Source organism: Alexandromys fortis, unplaced genomic scaffold (assembly GCF_014885135.2).
Source record: "Alexandromys fortis isolate MF-2015 unplaced genomic scaffold, M_Fortis_MF-2015_v1.1 scaffold_178, whole genome shotgun sequence".
In the NCBI taxonomy this organism is placed as follows: Eukaryota; Metazoa; Chordata; class Mammalia; order Rodentia; family Cricetidae; genus Alexandromys; species Alexandromys fortis.
In genome coordinates this window covers 1956500-1973926 of record NW_026068054.1, presented here as the reverse complement: position 1 = coordinate 1973926, position 17427 = coordinate 1956500, and positions in this window count along the sequence as shown.

Genomic DNA, 17427 nt, shown 5'->3' with positions numbered 1-17427 from the left:
TAGTTAGCTCCTTATATTAGCTCCTTTTTATCTTTCTCATTATCTTACTGAACTTTGCTGGGTTTGCTTGACATCTGGAAAATGGCCATTGTTGTTTCAAACAAGCAGATGACACGGCAATGCTTTCTGGCATCGGAGAGACTGCAATCCCGAAGGGTTCCCCCATGGGAAGCCTGTCTGAGCATGACCTCTCAGCATGTGCGCATGAGGCAGCTCTTCAGTGAGGTGAGGACCAGCACAGCCAGGTGGACGCCAAGGTGCCTAGACAACACCCAGTGCGAAAAGCAGAAGCAAGATGTAGTCACGCAGACCCCAGTTACACTGCCAGGTGCATGTCTCAGAGGCTGTGGACCTCAGCACCCTACGTCTCCTCTCTCGGGTTTGTCGTCTGCAACACGGGTCATCAGTGGAGTTTCCACAGGGTTGCTGGAGGATGGAGAGGGGAAATGTATGTTAGGTGTATAGAGCCATGCTACCCAAAATGACAGTCCCCGGCCACATGTGGCTACAGCACTCTGGGGATGCTGCCAGTCCAACCAAGGTGTGTTGCAGGGGACTCAACATCCAGCAGATGTCAGCTCAAAAAGGAGTGCAAAATCGCTCATTAAAGCTAGGAGTCGTTTTGTGCCCCTTCAATCCCAGCCAGCACCTGGAGACTGAGGCAGAAGGATCACAAGTTTGAGGCCAACTTGGGCTATACATAGTGAGATCTGACCTCAAAACAAGCAAAATCACATTGGTAATTTTTTATATTGATACTGAAAGAATATTGTTAAATGATAATTTGGGATCAATCAATTAAATGATAATTTAGAATAAAATGAAAGATTAAAATTAATTTCACCTTTTTTCCTTTTGCTATTTATTGCATGGCTAGTAGAGAAATCTAAACTATTCTTGTCATTTGTGTTACATTGGTCTAGAACATCGCTTGGACCCACTAGATATTCGGTGAGAATCAGATGGCAGACCAGCTTTCCATCCTCTAGCAGAGAGTGCTCCATCTTCTAGGAGGGAGTGCTCCATCCTCTAGCAGAGAGTGCTCCATCTTCTAGGAGGGAGTGCTCCATCCTCTAGCAGAGAGTGCTCCATCTTCTAGGAGGGAGTGCTCCATCCTCTAGAAGGGAGTGCTCCATTCTCTAGAAGGGAGTGTTTATGTTCATCCAGGCTACTCAAAGGGGAAAAGAAAATAGTTTAATGTGGACAGATCTCTCTATGACAAAGGACATTTAATTGCACACAGATGACACATTGCCTCTACCATCTGGCCCAGCCATGCCAGGCATGCTTGCTGTGGCGTAATGGTCCTTCCCCCCTAAAATCTCAGTGGGTTCTGTACCCACTGTGGTCACTGTTTTATCCCTGGCATCTATTAAGGTGCCTAACTCAACCCAAGTAATCAACAAGCGTTTGTGCAGAGAGTAGATCCACTCTCCAGAGGGTGTCAGGCATTTGAGCTTTAAATGCTCTTTGTTTAACCCAAGCTATAGTATGTATGCATGATTTAAGGAGAGCAAGAGCTTGGACTAGGAGCTGGTGAATCCAGTACTTCTGTCTGGTAAATGAGAATACTTCTGCTTAATTTTGACTTCCCAGAGTTACTGGGGGGGGGGGGACAGATAACAAATGCGGAGAGAGAGCGAAGAAGGTGAGAGAGGGGAACGAGTTCACTCAGCTCTATGGGGCCACCAAACGTGTGCAAATTCTGGCACAGTCTCCGTATGGCACCATTACGTGCACGCTCACACGAGCACATGCATACACACCTGGATACACAGCTTGGGGAGAGAGGGTGGACCTTTCCACTTTGCCTTCTATGATCACAAGTGGGGGGCGCCAAAATTATTTCATAGAGGACACAGCCCTAGGCACAGAGGTCCCCACAGCTGGTGGACATCAAACAGTTCGTAGGAATAATATTTTGAGGAATCGAGTGTAAACGAATGGGAAACACATGGATTACATTTCCGCAAGATACAAATGGATGTAAAAAATGAAAGAAAGCCTTCAGTTAGAGCACGATGAAATAAAAACTGCCGAGCCAGAAGATCCCACGAGGACTGTGTTCTTCCAGGCCTGACAGCACTCCTTTGCCTGTGCTAGGGAAGGTTTGAGTGACGGGAAAGGAGGGGGTTGCCTACGAGGCCAGAAAAGCTCCCCTGAGACGCAGCTGTTGCCTCCTGCCTTTCCCCTTACTCTTCAAGGCTTCAGTGGGAACTTGCAGGAAGCTCTTCCCCAGCAAGGCAGGGAGCCACTCAGCCAGCCAAAGCTGGTGCCTGGGTCTATCCCGCGCAGCCCGAGAGCTGCGGAGCAGATCGCTCCCTGCATCAGAAGGAACGCAAGCTAAACAATGTTTAATTGACACAGCGGATTGTTTACTTTCAAATAATTGCACCAAATTGTAGTGCTTAAAAAGTACTCAGACTTTGCCACTTGGCCCCACAGGCCAGCTTCAGGGGGTTGGGATGGGTTTGGGGGAGGGCAAAGACCCTTGGGTGGGCAGATGTGAGAGCAGCTGCAGAAAGATGAGGGGGTTTCCCCTCACTGGGTGCTTTGTCCTGGAAACTGGGTGAATGTCTCCAGACCCTTGAGGTCTTCATACGGCTCCGACTGGTCAGAGTTGGCAGATCTGGGAACCTGCTACTTTGAACAGAAGAAACAGTTCCAGAAGTCAAAGAGCCAGGCACCCACCTGGCACCTCCCGAGGGCAGGAGTGTCTGCCCTGTCAGAGTTGTATCACAGAAACACTGAAACATGTCTGTGTTCCTCACAGTGCAGTGGTTCACATATATGACCTTTGCTTTCTTGCTCACCCCAAACCTTGTATGGAGACCCAAGATGCTCACCCCTCCAGAAACTAGAAAGCCAGAACTAGGCACGGGCAGTATTCTACCCACTCTAAATCAGGGACAGTGCCCATACTGACCAGCCAATGCCGACCTGGGCCCCTAAGAGCTAAGATGTCACATCTGATGGGCACCCATGCCCAGGCAGGCGCTGGGTCACAGTGAGCCAGCAGGAAGCCATCTATCTGACAGAGGAAGATGCATCACAAGCTGGGACAGCCTTTGCCAGGCCTCTGTCCACTCCCCACGACTCCTAGGCCAGCACTTAAGCCGAGTTAAAACTGTTGAAAATATTTGGCACTGCAGGCAAATTTGTAATATGCTGCTTGGGGGCCTGTGAAAATATCTGAGAACTGAAAACAAATTGGCTCCCAAAATATAAAAAGGAGCTCACAAAACTAAAATTAATACAGTTTTAAATGTCTACAAGTCGTAGCATTACGTCAGCCCCGCACTGTGAGCCAACTCAATTTGTATACGGTCATATAAAGATTATGTGTAATGTGGGCTGCAAGTGCTTTCCTTCATTTCATACAATGAGAACTGGATTTTCTGAAGTTCAGTCCATAGGTGACTTTGAGCCTAGGGTAAGAAGAGCTCAAATCCAGGGTCAACCGTGGCTCAGCTAGGCATACGGCTTCTTCCCTGTGTGCTTCTAGATCTTCGAGTCTTTCCCCCTCAGACCCTTCCTAGTGCCTCTGCGGGATCGGCTTTTAGTACTTGATACTTAATCACCCGTGTTTGTTTAAACCTGGCCTCAGCTTTCTGTGTCATGACCTTCGGCTCTCTCCTTGAGATTGTCTGTCCCTACAGTGTCAATTGTCACATCCTTGTGGCCGGCTTCCAAATCCCTGTCCCCAGTTCCAGCTTCCGCCAGAGTGCCAGACGTATATCTTCCAGTGGGGGTTGAGTGTTCCCTCTCGGATGTCTCACACACACACACACACACACACACACACACACATACACACACACACGTTTGCCCCACTGGTTGTGTCCCCGGGTCTCCAGCCTCGCCCTCACACCCTCCTGCTCCTATCCACCCTCCCCAGCTTCCTCCCCTCTCTCCCTTCCCATCATGCCTTCTGTCAGTACACGGTCAGCTGGGGCCAACGCTTGCATTCAACAAGTTCCCTTCCAGAAGCCTTTTTACCCAGCTGAAGCAAACCAGGTTCCTGGGCCGTCATACAGAGCCCATTTGTTCTGGCCCCAGTTTCCTTCTGCCCAACGCTCCTCCTACGAGTCCCCAGTGCCAATACCGTTTCTCCAACTAACCTGTCCTGGTCATTATTCTGATCCTCTCTTCCTCCTACTGTTACATTGCCACATTGCCATTTAGTCTACCAGCCCGGACAGCTCACCTCTTTCCCTCCATCCACAAACACCTCCATGGGAGCGCCAAGCTCAACCTGAGAATAGCTAATTTTATTGCCCTGTTTATACAGTATTGCCCTGTGATACCATGACTCTACCTGACACTTCAGATTAACTCATTTAGTCCAGGCAGTTGTGCTACAGAGGAAGTATCCGAGTCGTCCCATTTCACAGATGAAGGGAGTAAGGCTCACTGAGGTTAAATAGCCAGACAAAGGGTGTACAGCTTGTGAATAGAGCCGGAATAGGAAGAGCAAAAGCCCAGCTCATCGTCTTTTTTCACACAGCCCTCCTTCCGCAGCCCTGCCTATGCACTGCTAAGTGGTCTGAACTGTTCCACAACCTCTCTCTTTTCACGCTTCTAGCCTCCCGTGCCACACCCTTGGGTATAAGAGAAGCCGAGCACAGGTAAGCCTATGGGCTGGTAGCAAGTGGTTAATAACACAGTCCTGCAATGCTTGCCAAGGTGCTTATAACTCATCATTTTGTCTTCGTTTTCTCAGGGAGGTAGGAGGTCCGTTGGCATCGGGCTTTACACACGAGGAAACTGAGAGCAGAAATGTTCGGTAGCTTGCCGAGGCTACACAGCAAAGAGCCATCATTTTCTCACGGCCTGACGATGCTCCTTTCCTGGGCTTACAGGGAGAGTACCAACAGTGGGCTTCCCCTTTCTGCCCCACTGCTCCTGTGTGTCAAGAGGATGAACCCCTGAAGACAGAAGGGGATGGGTTCAGCTGTGGCCTCGGAGCAGGTGTGAACAAGGGTCTATGACAGGATAGGTCCTGCCTTTGCCTCCTTTTCCTTCTCTCTCCTCTATTGTTCCTCCTTCTTTCCTCTCTGTCCTCCCAGTCTCTCTGCTCCCCATAAAGCAGGATTTGGGTCACCTCTGGGATCATGTCCTTGAAGCCCCCTCATGGAGAGGAGCACGCACACAGATGCCCTGAGTCAGAGCTTGCGGCAGAGGTTCCCTCGTCAGACACCTTCAGGGCAGCCCAGGTCTGTCTTTGCAATCCCCAGATGAGATGCTACAGAGCAGTCTCAGGTTCTGGAATGGAAACTGCTTTGGAGAAGATGGTGAAAAATACAGCAGACCCTCTCCACGCCACCACCGCCACTATCATCACCACCACACCGCCACCACCGCCAACACCACCAGCAGCAAAAATAGAAAACGCCAATGAGGAAGTAAGGGTGTCTACCTTTGTCTACGCTCCTCCAAAAAGCCCAACTGGGCACAGTTGCTAGCTTCTAAATTTGGGCATTCGTGGGCACTGACTGGCAGGCTCTGGCAGGCTGGAAAAGGGCTCTTGGGGCCTGTGGCTTGCCCGAAAACCAGACAAGCCCCAAGTTCTAAACACAAAGCAGCTGTTTGCCCAGAATCCGAGCCTGTCCCTATCATTGGCTCTTCCTCCCTAGTCACCCTTGCCCTCTCTCCCTCTGTTTCATTATTAAAGTGCCAGGAGTGTGGTGTGAATGAGACCTATGATGGTACACACTCAAGCTACGTTATCTGCCACAGACAATCAGGGGTTCGGGGCGGGCCGGCAGGCCATCCGGCAGCCATGCCTCAGCGCCACTGTTTACCGAAGAAAGGGAAACGAGAAATGGATCTAGGGTTGGTGCGGGGGCTGGGTCAGGCAGGCGCAGGATTCGGTTGCCACTCTTTCAGCCCTGAGAAATGCCAGCCGATCTGTATCAGGCCAAACTGGGGTATCTCTCAGGTAAATCTCCCCTTCCACGCTCAGAGCCAGGGCTCTACTTTCCGATGCCCGGCAGAACAGTCCACCCACCGAATCCGCCTGATCAGATGACACACCAGGGACCAGGTAAGGCTGGCATCCTGACACACCTCCTCACTGAGGCCCTTTGGACCCGCTCTGGAAGAGAAGGACCCCCCACACCCGCCAGGAGATTTGCCTACCTGTCTCCATAAAGCCGTCACTGTCCTAATAAAGTAGGGTGGAACTTGGCCTACTTTGTAAAGCCAGGTTCTTTAATTTATTAAAAATCACTAACCACCGATACCAGGCCCCTGATAACCAGGAGAATGACTGCCTGCTAAGTGCCTTCTGGCACCAGGTACCACGGTCCATGTCTTGCTCCTTAGTCTAAGAAGCCAATGGGCAGGTAGTTTCCTGCCCACAGACTGGAAGGCTGAGATGTATGCGGGCCCATAACCATCTCAAGGAAGTGCCTCTCAAGGGACCAGGGCAGGACCTCTTGGTACCTACGCCTGTGTTTGCCCCTGCCCACATTCAACCATCTTTACCAGTCTATCCTGTCTTTGTATGAGTTGATATTTCCTCCTGGATGCCTATGCTCATCCACAGTACCACCTGGAGTGCTAGTCTCTCCACCAGGACGAGTCCTTTTGACAAAGGCGGCCCTCATGTACTTTCTTGGCCCTGATATTTCTGACGTCCTGAGTCCAGTCAAAGGCTTTCAGGTAGTAAATCAAGTTGTTCAAAAATTAAAAATAGGCAAGGAGGGAAGGGAGGGCGAGACTCACAGTGACTGGGACTTTGAGCCGTGCTGTATAAAAATAAAGACTGGCTCAGTGTTGGCAGGAGAGGTGCCAGCTTGCCCCAGCTCTGAGGCTGGTGTCCTTGGGGCACACTCCTTAACGTGGCCGCATGCTGGGCCCCCGGTGCATGATGTGCCCTCACTGGGCCACGGTCCAGGGTGGAATGTGACTTCCTGTGGGATGCAGGAGGATCTAAAGGGTCATGTCCAGTTGACAGGCCATACAGGGGATGGATTTGGCAGGTCCTCATGTTTTCTTTCTCAAATAGCTCTTAGGAGTCCATTTTCTAGTCCTTTCCTCCAGTCTGTGACCCCAACCTTCCCCTCTCCTGCCCCCCTCCTCCCCTTCCTGCTCTCAGTGAGTGTGGCGGGAACCTGGCCAGCCAACGCCTGGGAGAAATGAAGACATTGCTCAAAAGGCATGTTCCAGTGGCTGAGTGTTGGCAGCCAGAGCTGTGGGGGATAGAGCCTGCTCCCTGCGCATCCCCTAAATATCCTAAGTATGTCCCCTCTTTGGCCGCAAAACCACAGCAATGTCTCCTCGCCTTCCCCTCCTCCCTCGGACCCAGGGTCTGCATGCCCACTGTCAGGCCTCAGTGGCGCCAGCGCTGCCAAGGGAGGTGCTGCGGCCAGCCGGGAGCTTGGCGGACTGCTGGGCTGGTACGCAAACCAATAGCACATCCTTCCCAGCTGTGGCCACTGTGCCTCGAGCTGATTTCAGGGGTCAAAGCGTCTGCATCACGAGAAAAGGAAAGGAAGGCCTTCTAAGCTCATGTTACTTGTTTGGGACATGACTTCCGTCTTCTCTCTGTTCTTTGGCCAATCCCTGGGCACCGCTGCACACGGAGCTCACCGTTTGGGCACACGCTCCCAAGGCTATGCTGTTTCCCACACGGAGTGGCCCTTGGAAAGCTCCTTCCTGCCCCAGATCTTTTCTGTGCTGAGTCTACAGGGAAGTAAACAATTTGGGAATTTTCTTGGGTGGGGGTTGGTGGGAAGGGTTCAGCAAGGGGACCATGGCCCACCAGTGGCACCAACGGACCCCTCCCTGTAGCCTCATGTTCTACACTCACCGCACAGAGAATATCCTTCTCCTGTACCGAGTCAGATGCACTGGGGCCACAGGTGCTGGTCTTCATGGGCTTCCAAGAGAGGTGGGAAGAGTTTTTATCCCAATGGGAGTGGGCCAGTGCTGAGTCAACAGGGAAGGGAAGTTCTTCAGGAGACAGGGGTGGCATAGGGACTTCATCCTGGACTTCCTCGTAGGCTTTCCTGATCCTGGGGTCAGAAAGAGCTCTCCTCCTCTTTCTTCAGAGAGATCTTCAGATTTCAGCACCCACAGAGACCTGAAATTTTTATAGATGATTCTCTTTCTGTGCTTTGGCAGGTTCGAGTCCTCTTACTGTTTCTAGTAATATCTAGATGGGCTCAGTGCATGGAGCAAGCTCTGAACTTACATCCCAGTCACCCAGTAGCTTCCTGTGTACCCCTCATCCTTCTCATTTAGGATGGCATCACTATCACCTGCTGTCCTGCTCCCGTATCAGCTTCTCCTTAAAGGTCCGCATTTTGACTCATGGTATCCACACTCAGGGCCCTCCACACATGATCTCCACTTGACGCTGCATGTGTATGACATGCTCACACTCCTGCCTGGGTCTTAGCCAGCATCTATTTGCTGAGTTACTTCCTCCTCTCCCCTCTGGCTGATTACATCCCAGCCATTCAGCTCATGATGCACGTACCCGAGGGCTCTTCCTCACCTCCTCGGGGGAAACTTTAGGGTTCTAAATTGTGCCCTGCTTTATTTTTCAGGTTAGCTATGGCTTCCGCCCCTTTCCCTGCTTCTAGACCCCAATTCAGGCATGATATAACTCAGTGTAGCAGATAAAATACACATCTCCTGGCCACACACTCTTCTAGAACCTCGCCACTCTCAAGATATGAAGCCTTGCTTCTCTTCCTCTCAACCCTGCAAAGGACTATCTCACATACAGCCCAGTAGGAGTGACGCCAGGAGACTCCGGAGACTTGCTCATTTCTGGGACACGAGCCTTTGTAGCCTAGTGATGATATAGAGAGACCACCTTCCCTGAAGCCACCACACTGGAGAGCTCACACAGAGAAAGGAAGAGTGGGGGAGGAGGGGAGAGAAGAACAAGAGAAGAGGAAAGGGAAAGAGGGGGAGGGAAGAGGAGGGGAGGGGAGGAGAGGGAAGTCAAGGGCAGAGGAGGGAGGGAAGAAGAAAGGAGGAGGAGGAAACAGCGACCATCATGGATGACTTCAGACATCTCCATTCCCACATCATCCAGTGCGTCTTCCAAAGACACCCAAGGCAGAACAGCTGAGCCCAGTCACCCACAGACCACGAGATCTTAGGTAAACTCCCACTATTGGGGCTTCTGTCGTAAAGGTTATTACAAGAACCAGGCTACAGGGCCAGAGAGTCCTGATTTCAAGGCCCAGCTGCTGGCAAGCCGCCCCAGCCAGGTCATATGGCAGCTTCACTGTCTTGGCTTCCTCACCTGTTCAATGGGAACTCACTCTTGGTAGGCTACTTGTGGGGCTTCCAGACATACAGGAAGTGTCCCATAATGCGTCTCCACTCAGTGGGGTCCTGGTAGGACACCTTGCTTATAAAACAGTCCCTTCTAACTATCCAGCCTTAGGGAGCCAAGTGTCAACCTCAGGTGGTCAAATTCTACCCTGCTTAATCTCTTCCACCTCGGACGATGCCTTCTGCCTTCCCAGCAGCCAAACAGCAGCCCCAGGTCAAAGCCAAAATGTCCTCTGGCCCGGGCTTTGCACCCCGTCCTTGCCACGGGCATTGGTATATTGGGGGAAGCTTTAAATTTGCCGTGCTCAGCCAGAGAATGACGACGGCAAGGCTCTCAGGAGCTTTTCAGATGTCTGGTGGTCCTTGGAAGGCTTCCCTGCTCAGACCTTTTGGGCCCCAATGAGCAATTTATCCACTGGGGCAAATGGATGGTGGGACATGGCCTCTCAGAGTCCTGCAACTGTCCGACCTGCTGCCTCAGACGAACATGCATGGCAAGAGATGCGTAGATGGTCCAAGAAGGGCGCCATCACGTGGGTGAGTCTGGTGGAGTGTCTGGAGAAACTGTCACCACAGCTGAGTAACTCTGCTAAGACAGCCTTAGACATGAGGCAGCTTCAGCAGGGCGTGGATCTGAGCTGGACTGTGAATAGCTGTGAACAGCTGGGCTGGAAGTAGGATGCTCGAAGGCCACTCGTGGTCCTACGGTCAGCAGATGCAGAGGCTGATGTGAACAAGGAGGTGCACCTGCGGCCCTTGTGGTCACTGCTCCTGACCTCATGCGGACTGGAGAGGCAAGTGGATGAACAAAATGGGGAGGTGCTGTGGGTTCAGGCAACTTCTTACCCAGTACAGTAACTACTTAGGACTCATCCTCAGCACAGGGTTCGACCTATTTCCCAGAGGATGAGAGTTCCAGGGAGGAGCCACAGGGATCCTAGGTAAGGTGTTTGCTGACTTGCTCTGTCTCACTCCTGCACTGCACAGCCCGAGGAAACCACCTATGCTGGCTCACACCCATTTCCGGTTCACTGCTAATGAAAGGACAAGCCTGGTTGAAGCCATTCACGATGCCCTCTTGTGGATCATTGCGCTGTGCCATTTCCCACAACAGAGAGACTCCAGAGGTGCTGGGGATGAGGCCCATCTTGGCCTATGAAGGCCTGACCTCAAAGGTCCTTACAGCCTTGCCACCTCCAGGCTAATGGATAAGGGATTAGGGGTCTGCAGACAGGCTGTCCTCTGCTTTAAATTGTATTAGAGAAAGTTGTTGGCTGGACCTTGTTGATGTAACCCCTAAAGCCCTTTACCAGTCTGTGTTCAGATGAGGGTGACAAGGTAAAGGAAGTCCTTTGCCCAGCCTTGGCATCAATACCGGCCTTTCCACTACCCCCCAGCCTCCCTTAGGGCAGCCTTTGCTCACTGTCTGCTTCCTGGGTTGCCTTGCTCAGCCCCTCACAGTCTGTGTGGCAGCACCAGGACTGTTGGCAGCTTTAGGCCAGGTCTATGGCCCTCAGTGTCATTGCCCCCATCCCCTCCCTTTATCCTGCTTTAGCCCACTAACTCTTCCTCCTTCTCCACTCATCAGCCCATGGTGCTTCCTCCAACAAGCCTCCCTGGCCTGCTTCTCATAATTCCCAGCATTTTCTCTTGGTCATTTCTTGTCACCCGTGTGCCACCTCAGAGACTCCACACCATACCTACAGGCTGTGCCTACTCTACCTGCCCCAGCACCCAGCACCACCAGGCCTGGCACACATAGCTGCCCATAGACTGCCGAGCAAGTGGGTGCAGGCCAAGTGCCCTTGTAGAGAAAGGGGAAGGGAGAGAAAACAAGATCTTCTATGATTGAGCCAATGGAGTCGCTGGAGAGAGCGAAGCCGAGGAACTATAAATAGCCTGGAAGTCATGCATATTACATTAGGGGTGTTGGTGACAGCTTAAGTATATTTCCATAAGACTCCATTATATTTACGTATTAGTTAATGGATACTTAAAATATTATGTTACCGTAATGCTCATGTTTTATTAGCAAACTATCGCATCAAATGGAGTTGCTAAGTGTGATGGAAAATTGGCTCTGCCGCTAGATTTCTGTATTTTCACACCGAATTTTTGATTTCTAATTCCCCAGTCCCCCACGTCTGGTGAGGAGGTGATTTTCCTCGGAACACATGTGATCTCTGCCTTCCACTTGAGCTGGAAGTGTGGGAGGGTGAAGGACCCCAGCCTCTCCACAGCCAGGGGACTCCCCAGAGGGTGTGCTAACCTGCAGGAGAGGGGTTAAACTGCCCGCTCTCTCTGCGCCTCGGTTTGCCTCCTCTATTAAGGGAAGGAGTTGAACAGTTGGACTTGATGGCAGTCTCTGCACTAGCCAGAGAGAGAAACAAAACCAACATGGCATGAGGATACCTGGAAGGAGGTGGAAGGGGTAACGGTATGCCTGGAATCCCAGCGCTAGGGAGGCTGGGATAGGAAGATTTGAGATGGTGAGGCCAACAATGATCTAACGAGCTACATAATGAAACCTAGGGAGAGGTTGGAGTGGGGGTGTGGGGAGTAGGGGGAAGGATGCGTGAGAACTCTGCAGCCTGGAGGCCCAGGAAGCTTGAGACCCACAGCATACAGGTAAGAAGGGCATGTTCCTTGAGACTTTCAGCCTCTCCTCTGAAAGCCTTCGACTGACTGGAGGAGGCCTATCCATATCACAAAGATTCCTCTGCCTCATTCAAAACCTACTTTCCACTGCCAACCACAACACCTTACAAAATGCTAGGGAGGTCCCTTCCCTCTTTTAACCTTTGCTTGTGGGTGCGAAGACAGACTGGAGGAGGGAATGATGCGGGCAAGAGCTGTGTAGTGGGGAAACAGCTGGTACCGGGGACTGGATTGGGCTACAGGGGTGGGAGGAACTTATGAACCTCCTCTGTTCCTCTCAGTGGCCAGTCTAGAGGCCTGAGTGTCCCTAAGTTATGGTCATGGGGAAAAAAAGCTGGAGGGGGCAAACATGGGGTCCCCCTACCATCCAGGTATCCCCAGACTTCTGGCTTTTAGCTGTGTCCACAAAGGCTTGGCAAGAGAAGTGCCATTCTAGAAAGAACGTGGACTCCATGAGAGGGATTCGTGTTTAGATGGCATGCCAGCAATTCCTTAACTCTGCCAGATTCTTCAACGGTGTGGGGTGTCCTGCAGAACTAGAGCCCAGGCTGTCTTTCTGGCTGAGAACAGGATTCCATAAACGCTACATGCAAAGAAGTGAGTGAGCAAAACCATGGCAAGGATTCAGGGTGGAGGAGACCAAGAGCTTCACTTGCTGAGTGACCTTGGACAGCTCCAGAGCTTTCTCATCCTGGCCTCCTCACCTGAAAAATGGAGCTTTAGACAGTGCTTGCCAGGGGATGACCCATTCTTAGGACGTGGGTTGGATGCCAGCAGGCGAGGGATGCAATTTGGGTCTCTTCCCAGTCCTCACAGCGCTGACACCGAAGCGTCAGACCTCTGGTGTGTAAGATTGCAAACACGTAATTAAAGATATGGGACTCAAGTTATGAAGGAGCGACAAGCCAGACTACAGCTCAGGACTGCCTGAACTGGGTTTGAACCTTAAAGTTGAGGAGTTCTAGGAAGACTGGACAAATGGCATTGAGCAAGGCCTGCAAGTGAGGCCAAGAGGGAACAGCGCAAAGCAGAGGGCAGAGCCAGGTCTAGCCCGCTGTCCCTGCTCAGCTGCCCAGACTGCGTAGGCATCAGCACAGCTTGGTACAGCAGGAGAGACCCAAGAAGCTTCACACACTTAGCAGCTCACCCTGTCGGAAAAAGATTGCCGACACCCAGCACTGACTCTACTTAGATTTTTCTGGGTGCTGGGAGGGCTCCATAAACAATGTATTGTTGTGACTTTTACTAGGTGACAGGTGACACTACCACTGAGCTGGTGTGGTGCAGGAACCAGAGACTGGCTGCCTTCCCCTGCACTGTGCTCAGTTCCATTTTTTTTGGAGGGTTGCACGGCCTCAGAGCGAGCGGGAAGAATGGCCTTCCGGCCCAGAAAGCAGCGTGCCCAACTTGCGAGTGGGAGATGACAGATGGTGTTTGGAGCGTGGTAAGTGGCACGCGGAAACAGACTCCCGTTTCCACCTCCAAAAAAATACCTCTACCCCGCATGTGGCCAGTAGTGGGCTGGAGGGACCCCCAGCTGTCAGCAGGCTGCTTGGCCGGCAGCTGGGCCGCAGTGCCGTGAGACGCAGCACATTAACCGCCTGATTGAGTTATGACAGCTCCTCGCGCCCAACGGGAAGCCGGGGAGGCGGGCCTAGCGGGGGCCGCACACAAATGATGATAGAGTGCTCGCTTTAAGGAACCGTCTCGGCAATATTTCATGCTGGCAGAGGGGAGGGGCGGCAGGCTGCCCCCGTGGCACAGCTAACTACTCCATCAACCGAGTTGATTCACAACGCAGCTACTCCCCGTCATAATATTTCAAACAAATGGGGCCGTGGATAGAAATAATATCTGCATCAATATTAACCCTGAAAGAACTAATGGACAGAAGCCATAATTTCCTGGACACTCTAATAACGCATTGTGGTCATCCTTGGCATGGGACAATTTTTCTTTCTCTCTTTTCTCTCCTCTGCTTGTCTGTCTGTCTCTCCCCCTTTGGAGCTCTTATAGATCTACCTTGCTCACCCCAGCCTACAGCTTGGGGATACCAATAGCCTCTGCTCTCACCTCCTGTCAACCTTGGCACTTCACTGAAGAGAAGAGCGGGAAGTCAAGGGTTTGTGTGCACTGCTCCAAACCCGGTAAGTCACTCTGCAGGGCTGGATGAGGAGGACTGCCTAGCCAAGGGGAGATGGCCTAGCAAAGAAGACAGAGGAGAGAGACCCTGCTGAGCTTGCCCCACATCCATCCCTACAGCAGATGGTCGCTGTCCACCTACTGTGTTCTGGCCCTTTACAAACTGCTTGGGAAAGCAAAATGTCCCAAGTATTTATTGATAGTACAGGGATGGACGTTTGAGAGGCCCCAGCACGCATCTAGTTAATGACACAGTGGGGTAGCAAGACCAGGATGTCCCACAAACCCCACAGTGTTCTATCCTTGAGCAGAAGTCTGGGATTCTTGGACAAGTAAGATGTGCAGACTGGGTTGGAGTCGTCCTAAATCACAGAGCCGAGGCCAGGCTCTGTGGAGACGTTGGAGCGGGGTGGAGCATGTTCTCCAGAGGTTGCCCTTTTAGTGGTGTTCACCCCAGTGTGGTTCCAAGCTGAGCTGACCTCCTGTGGCACACTCACCTTTCCTTCTGCAAAAGAGACGCTCTCTGCAGTGGGAGACAGGCCCAACATTCTCCAGGGCTCCGATGGTCACCCGTGCTGAGTAGATCACCGCAGAAACACCACACTCCTGGCTCAGATTCTTGAACTGCAGCGAGTATGGGAACCAAGGGAAGGGGTGGGGTGGGAACTCGCTGAGTCTGTAATGCTTGAAGTCATAACCAGAGGCCAAGAGTTTGTGCTTGTCAGGGACATCCTGCTGTTGATTCAGGATGCACTTAGGAACCGCTCATTCAGATTGCTATGACGAGGTTGGTGTGTTGAGAAAAAGGCTAGAATGATGGGGCTGGGCAGTGGCCTGTGCTCCACTGTGTGCCCACAAATTCAAGAAGCAGGTGAGCGATAGCATGGATTGACTCTCCTAGCTGCAGAGTTGACTCTGCCAAGTTCCTATTGAGGATCCAGGGCCCAGACCCATGTGGGCAAGGGGTATGGGGAGCCTGGATCTGCTCCCACAACGAGGGCAAGAAACCAGAAAGGCATTGGCTACATACCATCTTCATTCCCACACTGTGGGCGTGACCTTCACACTGTGGGCTTTTTTATTTCCAGCAGATCTTTTCCGGAAGTCATTGATGGTAACTTCTGCATCCTTTCTGACTGAGGGTCAGTCAACTTCTTTTCTGTTAGAAGCTGAGAGATCTGGTATCTCACATTGCTATGTGCCATGCTAACGTTACCCAGACTCTACCTCTCCACACTGTGCAGGCTGTAGTTGTCCCCTACCCCTGCCTCATCTTCCCCTGCACACTGCTGGTCTCACTTCCTGCCTGCCTTATGGAATGCACAGAGCTTGAAAGGCATTTCCTTGATGGAAATGGACGAACCCTTGCATCGATCCTCCTACTTCCATCCTTGACTCCTGCCTCTCACACCTGCCCAGGCACCACTTCCTTAGGAAATGTCCTCAACACAAGCCTTTGTTGTGGGCTTGGCTTTGAGGGGAGCCTTCACCTTCACTTGCAGAGAGAACCTCCAAAAACCAGATCGATTCCAAGTCTGTCGGAGGCCATCCCCATCCAACCCACTGACTGATGCCCGCTGAGCTGTGAACTCGAGGCCTCACATGCTGGCCTAGGGACTCATTGATGGACATTCAGCAAGGGACAGACACCAGCCTGAAGGAGTTCCTGGTATATGGAGGACACAGATTCCCAGCCAAAGGCAGCTTGCAAGGACCAAGGACCAAGTGCCAGCATCAGGAGAAGCAGAGAAGGGTACCCTACCCACCCTGCCCAGGCTAGGTGACACTTGAGCTGAGATCTGTCACTAGACCAGGACAAAATCCAAACTAGCTCTTCAGTTTTCAAAGTCCACCGGGGGTGGGGTCAGGAACTGGATACAAGCAATGGGTATAGCTTACATCAGAATCCATTGCGGTCTAATGATCTGTTCTCAGAGACCAGGGCCTGGCCAGCCCAGGCGGTCTACTTTTTCCTCTCTGGATTTTGAGGGTCAGAGAGAGCAGGTTCTTAAACCAAGGGCACGAGATGTGAGCCCAGGATAACCTACCACCGCACAAGGCTCCAGGCTGGCTCTGGGCTTTAGCCCCCTCCTCCATCATGTCGTTTCCTCTTGTTCTTCCATCAGGCCTCTTCCTCCTCCAGGTCCTTTCCCTACCTGGGTCCTTTTCCTACCTGGACAGACATGGCACCACACTGGAGGAAGATTTGGGTCTGGGGGTGTCAGGATTTCAGGGGATGTGACTTTAGCAACAGAACCTGTTTCCTGAAATAGATCACCTCCTTCAGGACCTCCTTCCTCAGAATAGAAAATCAACTCAGTCCAGCCAGACAATGCTGCAGAGGGATTCCAGGCAGGTTTGGAGGTCCTCATAGGAACCCTCCCTCAATGTCAAAGTATAGCTGCTTTTAGTATGCCTTAGGTTCTAAACAGAACCGGGAGCGTAACAAGACCCAAAGAGAGTTTAGAGATGAAAGGCTGGGGGCAGTCAAGTAAAAAGCTGCGAGGGCCAGCTTGCACTCACTTCTGAGCTGGGGAGAGGGTCACATGCACAGCCCCTAAGCGACTCTCCTGGGCCTTTGAAGTAGTCAGGCTTCTCCTGTCTTCTCATGGAGCCACCAAGTCTTGATCCCCAGGACCTGCTTGGGGAGAGGCCTCTGCTTTCCTTTCGGTTCTGGGAAGTGTGGGTGAGTGCAGCTCCTTCAAGGGTCATAGGATTGGCTACTGATTTCAGCTGAGGGTCTGCATTTCCTGGGCTGAGACTGGAACAAAATCTCTTAGATTCTTCTGGGCCAGCTCTCAGACCCGCCGAGGTTGTGGAGTCAGCAAGGTCTCTGTTCACTCTCTGGAACCAGCGCATCTTGACTGAGAACAGAAAGACAAGGCAGCCAACCGTCAGAGTCAAACATCGCAGACTCTTTGTCTAAGCAAGGAACCCACAAACAATGTGATTTGCCTCCTGGCCCGGCATCCTAGAGATCCATGCTTTCAGTTTTGTTCCTACCTCACTGTGTGACTTTCTCTCTTGGAGTCTCAGTATCTCCATCTACAAAATATTGATGGCGGGGACATCTGTCACATCTGAAATGAGAAGTGTGCTCTGGCAGGTGTGAAGGGAAGTGAGAACCAGCTTTGGGGAAGAGCCCCTTTGCAGCCCGACAGCCTGCAGCATCCGTGGGAGCAAAGTCATGTATGTGGAATTCTAAGATTACTAAAGTTCTTTATTGCTGAAGGGGGAAAGGGCCGAATATTGCTTAGCAAATTACCATGTGCTGGGGGCACCGTTTATGCCTTGACACAACCATTGGTCAGCAAATTGGTCACATTA